The sequence below is a fragment of the Helianthus annuus genome, chromosome 3 (assembly GCF_002127325.2).
Source record: "Helianthus annuus cultivar XRQ/B chromosome 3, HanXRQr2.0-SUNRISE, whole genome shotgun sequence".
NCBI classification, from domain to species: Eukaryota; Viridiplantae; Streptophyta; class Magnoliopsida; order Asterales; family Asteraceae; genus Helianthus; species Helianthus annuus.
Window position 1 is genome coordinate 39,592,739 of NC_035435.2, and position 8,011 is coordinate 39,600,749.

At 38.4% G+C, this 8,011-nt stretch overlaps 1 long non-coding RNA gene across 2 annotated transcripts; it reads left to right on the forward strand.

Annotated features, from left to right (window-relative positions):
• The first annotated feature begins 4,653 nt into the window (after positions 1–4,653).
• LOC110902427 lies at positions 4,654–7,348 on the forward strand. 2 transcript variants are annotated; one of them, XR_002571102.2, is made up of 4 exons: positions 4,654–4,793; positions 5,590–5,679; positions 6,909–7,074; positions 7,155–7,348. It is a non-coding gene; the product is annotated as an uncharacterized LOC110902427 (long non-coding RNA). The 2 variants fall into 2 exon arrangements; XR_002571103.2 differs by having other exon boundaries at positions 6,909–7,005.
• Positions 7,349–8,011: the final 663 nt, after the last annotated feature.

Sequence of the window (8,011 nt, forward strand, 5' to 3'; positions counted from 1 at the left end):
GATTAAGGGTTAGGATCCTAACTTGGATCCTCAGGTATGATCCTTAACTATTTTCAATTTCATTATTCATTTGAATACCCTTTAGACCTTGACAACTGAACCTATGATCCTTAAAATAAACTACCTTGAAAATTTTCGATTATAGGATATTTGATCCAGGATCATATCCTAAACTTCTTAAACATAATTTGCTCAACTTTTCTTACTCAAACAAACATGTGCCCAAAACAATTGAAAATAAAAAGGATAATAACACAAGATAAGCGACAAAAGTTTAAGATTTTATTTATTAACGAAAGGATTAACCCTTCAAAAGTTGTCAAAATTGCCAACCCACATTTCTACCAGCAAAACGTGGCCCGTCCACATGGGTTAGCAAAGGGTGTCCATTGTCTTTGCGGTCTTAGCAGGTGCAGGAAAGTAAAAGCGGCAGGATCACAAAGGCTTCATCCCCCAAACAGAGAATCCCTCCACCTTTTGTAATCCTACCTATTGTCCAAAGGATCCAGGATCCTTAACCCTAAAAACTATTGTTCAAAGATTACAGACCATCAACCACAAAAACTACTACCAAAATTTAAAAATTGGGCTCCGGCTATGTCTAGAAGTTTCCATCATTGCCCAATCTTGCAGCTCAAACCTTCGCTGCACCATCACCACCAGCTCCACTTGCTTCACCCTGATCCTTACCAGCATCTCCACCTTCAAGCATAGGGATATCCTCAGCATCATCATCATCCTCCAACTCTGCCAGCCTTGCTTTCCAACCTTCCACGTCCCATGTACCTTTGTCAAAGGAAGGATCCTGAGCCTCTGCAGCCATTTGCAGCTGGATCTTATACATGGTTACCGCAGCAGAGACCTTAGCATCCTGGGTGATATCATGCTTCTCGTAGTCAAACTTGATCAATGCTTTGACAGCTTCATCCCTGGTAGCCCGGAGCTCCTTCTCAAGATCGGCTATCTTGAGATCCTTCAGCACACCCATCTGTTGGAGGTCGGCAATTTGGCGATCCTGATCTTCAACGTGGTTAACATAAGTCTCTATTTCAGTAAGTTTCTGCAAAAACAACAAGATATGACGTCAGACACAGGTGATCCTCAAAAACCATCAGGATAACCAACAGGGGCAGTGATCCTAACCTCGTTGACAGAATCAAGAAACTGCTGACGAATCAGGGGAAATCCTTGGAGATCCTCAGAAGTCTTCCTCTTCTTTCCCTTACCCCTAATGGGTAATTTAGGGGCTGAAGCAGAGGGACTAGCAGCAGGAGTCTTCTTCTTCGAAGACTTGACGTTGGCAAGATCATCAACCCCAAACAAGGAGGCAGACTTGGCGGACTTAGCAGATTTCCCAGCACCTACACAATCAAAACAAGATAAGTCTCCTAACTAATTTAATACTTTTGCATAGAACTTACTTTTTGGTAAGGATACTTACTTGACATTGTGGCAGATGCGGAGGATACTTCTTGTGAATCTTGGATGGTGACTTGAAAACTTCTGGTCTCAGGATCAAGCTTCTTGAAAGCTAAAACTCTCTCTCTTGCAGCAGGAGTTAACTTGAGATGAGTAACGGATATAGCTGAAAAAAAACACAAAAGACAAAAAAGACATTAGTGATCCTCATCATAAGAGACAAGTCTGATGGTGATCCTTCGAGGATCCTCTATCCTACCATGAGTAGCCCACTCCTTGGGCAGATCCTCCCCGTTAGGGATGGTATCTCTCCTAACAAAGAAGAATCGTCGCTTCCAGTTGGTATCATTTTTTGTGACCTTAAAAACAGTGTGATCCTCTCCAGCATTCCGTTTCAACAAGTATCGACAGGAACCAAATGTGGTAAGATCATATAACTCGGCCAGCTCTGGCATCCCTAAGTCAATCCCCTCCTGCTCGATGATCCTCTCAAGGGTACACAGAACCCTCCAGATCATCGGCATGGCCTGGATATAGGACATACCGGTCAGAGAAAAGAAGGACTGGGTGAAGGCTGGAAAAGGGTATGAATATCCTATGGTAAACGGAGTTGCAGGAAAGGCCACCCAGGCGTCGGAAACGAAATCACTCAGAGCGGTGGGAGTAAAAGACTTGAAGACGGTATCCGCCGGAAAACAGTGACGGATCCTATCAACATGAGCATCGGTAAAGCAACATCTCTCCGTAGGAGAGTCCTTAATGATCCCTTGGCTTTTCAGGGGACTGCTCTTCTCGTGATCCTTATGGGGAGAGTTTCGGAGCAACATCCTCACAGCAAAATAAAAACAGGGAGCAGAAAAACAGAGTAAGAGGAGGAAGAATGAAAAAGAAAAGAGAATACCTGATCGATCTTCGGTAGAAATTATAAAGGGAAGTTATATCGAATTTAAATGCAGAGTGATCCCAACCCTATCTCCTATCTATAATCATGATTTGCAGGGATGTCACTTCATTGACGTAATGATCACAACGGCTAGTCCGCTTATAACGGCTAGTTATCCGAGTAGTCCGTTGAAGATAAGATCAGAGCAAAATATAACTCATTAATTTACAATAAACTCCTTATATTTTGGGGGCAATTGTTAGGGCTGGATTTTTATTATACGTGATCCTTATACGTGATCCTAACCAGTGATCCTTGTTTCTTTGGCAGACAGTGATCCTCAGCAGGACTTCAGGATCAGGATCATGGACCATCAAAGGATCCTCATGCTAACAGTTACCTTCGTTTAAAACAATGTTATTTTGCAGGAACATCTAGCAGGATACGCTCTTAGCATCATAATCAAGGGACGCGTCTTCACAATTATAGCATGAGCTTAATCGAAGATAGACGTTGCAAAGGATATGGAAACTTAGCTTGATTTATGGGCGGCAATTTAGGCTAGATTGTCTTTTATTTCTAAAGGGGTAATGAGCTGATTATTAGTCTTTTTACCTAAAATAGGTCACCTACACTTGTATAAATACCACTCTTCCTCATTTGGAAGAACACACGACGACACACGACACAACTCTCACACGCTTAGACACTCGAAACTATAGTGATCCTTGTACTCAGCTCATTATCATCCAAAGTTGTAACTATATTTTTCTTATATTGAAGTTGGTGATCGGTAGTTGCCATCACCCGAGGTTTTTTATGCCGGAGATCATACATTGATCAAGGGCTTTTTCCTCGTATAAATCATTGTGTCTTTGCATATTTCTCATAAAAGTGATCCTTTACTTTTATAATTAACCAAGCATCATACCCCGTTTACATAAAGTTTGGTTACATTATCCTAGTGTGATTTTTGACCAAAACAGAAAGGATGACGATGATAATCATCACTTAGAATCTATAAGGCCCTCAAGGATGGTCACATAAAGAATAAAAGACAGGGTTGAATAAAAACGATAGATTTCACTAAGTTGACCAAATAAATCACAGCAAAGTCTTAATGCATACCGGAAGGGTTGCAATGATGACGACTTCGGTAAAACACCCGGTTGAATGGGTAAGGATTTAAACTCATGCGTAGACCGAGAAACGGGAACGCGGATGGAAAGTCAACACTCGGGTTTCGAGTTACGACTAAAAGACGATAAGAACTGCAAATAGATATTTTGATAAATTACGTTCAACTATTTTAAAGTTAGACGGGTCGAACAAAGAATGAAGTTTGACATTCATAAGTGATGAATTCTTACACAAACAAGTTAAACAAATTTAATAATGGATGACGCTTGCTAATGTAAGTAAGCGCAAATCGAATGAATAAAAGCACGAAATATTAAGACTAAAGAACCTACGGGTTATTTGGGTTAAGCATGGGAACTAGTAGGAATTCCCCGCATTAAATGACAATGGAAAGGAACAAATCCTCGGAAGTAACATTTCTTGATACGACAGAAAGATGTAAGACAAAGAGAAAACGTAAACTAAAAACTTAGTTTTAGTAAAAAAGCAACGTTTTAATAAACATAAATTGTATGAGGTGATTTAGAAAACCGTAAACACACATAAAGCCGGAGATGGCGATTTGGAGCAATGGGGTATAAGGTAACCGGTGACTAACAAGTCTAACCGCCAAAATAGATAATCAATAAAAATAACGCATACGAACTGAAAGTAACGGCCCACGAGGCTTTACACATGAAAGACGTACGCGTCAATAAAAATGAAAACTTTTGACCAAAAGAAACGGGTGCCTTGAAAACGAAACTTGGTTCGTTTGATCAAATCAATGAACTACGTAAATAAGGTTTCGGGGACAAAACCTCTTTAAGGGGAGTAGACTTGTAACACCCCAAAAACGGGTTTGGTAATTAAAACCACGTTAATATTAATGGCGAGTACCGTTAGTAGTAAGATTAACCCGATGAATATTAGGACTTAAACGAATGATCCAAATATTAATTAAAAGGAGAATAAATGATTTGAGGAAAGTAAATTTAAAAGAAGCCCGAGTTAACGGGACTTAAAATAAAACGGGTTATAACTCCCGGGACTCACTAAGTAACTAGGAATATTAACCTAGTTAGTTAAGTGTTTTAAAATAATAAAGAAAACTTGACCAAGTTAGCCATCTCTTATAGATATATAATTAGAAGGACTAAAATGGTCAAGTTAGAAAGTTGAATTACTAATAAGAAAAAGGGACTCAAAACACACACTTGGTGTGTGTTTTTGGTCGACAATTCACAGGAGCCAAAAGGGGTTCTTCTCATGAACCCTAAACTACAAGGAATTGCTCAAATCAAAGGAGAAATCAAGCTAAAATTTGGGGCTTTTAATAAAATCGTGATCACCAAGCTTAGGGGATCACAAGGTATGTTGAATTTTGATGTTTAGTGATATTTCGAATTTGTGATGAACACTCATAATCGAAATTATGTGATGAATATTGTATACATGAGTAATATTGGGTTGAATCTAGGTCTAGGAACAAACCCAAGATGCAAATTTGTAGGATTGTGCCATAAACTAGTGAATTGTCAATTAATCAAGTATGAGCTATGTGGGTTTTTGACTAAATAGTAAGAATGATGATATGCATGTGCTTAGAATCGTCATATTTGATAGTTGGAGCAAAATACTTGAACAATTTGTAAGTTTGAGTGAATGCTCATATAAGACTTGAAGTGGGTCTTGAATGTTGTGATGAAATTAGTAAGTTTGTTCATGTAAATAGATGAATGAAATCGGGTTATGTACTAGATCATATGAAGAATTTGATTTTATTAAGAGTTCGAATGGATGCTAAATAGTATGATGAAACGGGTCTCACTTATAAAGGAGAACCCTTAGTTCTTGCAAAAAATAAATGACTAAACTAGTCATGATAATCGCTTAAACTAGTTAAAGTGTTGGAACTATAATAAATTTGGTTAGAACCTTGGTTGAAACGGTGGCAAAGAGATAACGCCAACCAGATAATTGAGAAAATGCCAAAAAATGGTTGACAAACTTGACTGTGCATTTTATACACTAATAGGCGTTTGACTTTTCAAAAGTCAAACCGACCATTAATGTAAACGAATGATAATTTGGATAGGAGATATGTAGGGTGGAATAGTCATGACCGACAACGACTAAACTAACCATTTTACGAAATATGATGATAGTTTGGCGCTTAACAAGCTAGGTGGAAGCTTGTGAATGAAGCGGGTCAAACGGAGCAAGAACGGAAAGGAAAAGCATAGTTCGGATGTGAGGTAAGTGAAACTTACACTTCTTTTCTAGAATATGTATAAAATTCTATAAGTTATGAATACGAGAAGGTTAATATTCGAAATACGGGTTCCGACACGTAATGATACGGGTCAGAATAAATATAAATGATAGAAATCATGGTTTATGAGAAAGAGGGTAAAAACGGAAATATAGTCAAGCGTCGACTAATGTAAATTTAACTTAAAAAAAGGGATCTTGAGTTAAAATCTGAAATGGGTGGGATGTGAGAGTGAGAAATTGAAAACCATGTTTTTAATAACCTATGCAAATGTTTGGTCATACAGTCCAAACGGGTCAAATGGTGGTGAAAACACCATTTGACAATATCGACTAATGATTGTTGTCAAGTCATATGTTAACAAGAGCAATTAGCAATTCGGAAAATTTCGACGTCGTATAATAACAGTTAGTTAAAGCAAGGTATAAAACGGGTCTATATATTGACTCGAGCCAGGTACGCGTATATACAGATTTATAGTTAAAAGGGCAATGTTGGTCAAATACATTAGCAATGGGCCTTGTTGAAAAAGGAGGGACTAAGTTGACTAAAACGCCCTTGATGGGTAAATCGGGCAAACGACCCTTAGAGGCCGTTTAGAGACTTGTATTGTAATTATGTAACCCTTAGATACATGTAAGAGTTGTAGGCATAAACTTCGTAGTTCAAATGCCTAAAAATGGTCATTTGCGTAAAATGACTAGTTGAAGGGTAAAAGTGGGAAAAAGGGGATTCATTATGTTAAATCCACCACAAAATAGTTGTGGTAGATTATACGTAGTTATTTTGATATGGAATCATGTAGTGTCAAAAGAAAAGGGAGAGTTTTAGACTAAATTGCTTAAATTCCCTAAACGGGTCAAAAACAGTTTATGTACATAGCCTGCGAACTAGTCGTGCAATTTATAAAAATTACGAACCCGAGTTAAAAACTGTGTGTTAAAATACACTAGCGTATGTATTTTGGTTGTTTAAGAATCAAGTTGGTGGTTTTGAATACAAATGGGTCAAATGTTGATTTTGAATAATAAGCCGATTGCTTAAAAATTTGGAATTTTATTAGTTTAAATGTTGAAATTTAACTCCATATGATGGAGATTTAAATTACAAATGCGTAGGAAAAAGAATCATGTAAAACGGATAAGTAGAATGAAAGTTATGGCACTTTAAAGTTCGAATTTCGACTAAAACCATAGCTGGGTAAAACTGCAGGTTTCAGCAACATTCCCGCTGGAAAAACTTCTCCCCCGCGCCACGCGACGGAGGAGTGTATTTCTGTCGCGACACGCGACAGGTGCTCGCGGACCGCGTAAGAAAAGGGGCTCTCGGTCGCGCCCCGTGAGAGACCCAAAAAGCTGCAAAAAAAATTGTTTTTCTTGTTCGTTTTAATATCCGGACTTGATTTAAACACTTATAAACTGCGAATGACTAATTTATTTTATGGTTCATGAAATGTAGGTATATCCATGGATACCGGACGACGTTCAAGCTCATAGAGGAACCGAACACGATCAAGATTCAAGCTTCCGCACATCGTTTCGTTGTTACTTTTAAACGACGAACTTAATTACATTAAGTTGTAAACTTTTAATTTGTAAACGTTTTAAGTTAACCTTTATTTTTCAGCATATATGTAATCATATTTGCGTGTTTATTTTCGTAATTTAAATGAAAAACATTAAATATTATTAAGGTTGTTACATCAACTAATGCAGACAAACTGCAATTAATGAAGAAAGAGAAGGAGGATGGACACGGGGCCGTGCCCAATGGATACGGGGCCGTGCCCGAGCTGCTGTTCAGGCTATAAATAAGGGTGCTTGGCTCATTTGCAAACCATCCCTTGGCACACCACCTCTCTCACACTTCGCCCACCCACCACCACCATAACAACACCATCATCCACCACCATCATCCATCATAGAGTGTGTGAGTCGTCCCGGGATCCAAGATTGATCGTAAGAGTTCTTGACAATCAAAGGCCATGTTTGCCTAAGTCTCTTACATCACTTGGTGAAGACAAGTGTTTAGTGTAATACTTTTTATTTTTCGCACTTTTTATTTGGTTATATATTAATGACTTTAATAACTAGTTTCTTATGTTGAAGGTGATTCTTCCTTATCGTTTGTCCGTGGTGTCTTGGCATTATTTTACTGTCTATATAAAATAAAAGATTTTCACCGTTCATATCTCCACGGTCTATATGGAGATATGTTGGCTACCTGGTCGGGGGTTAAGGGAACGGTTTGGTAAGAGTCTAGCCATTGTTCAGTGTATAGATCCTGCAAGGACCTGGGTCAAATTTAGTAGGACC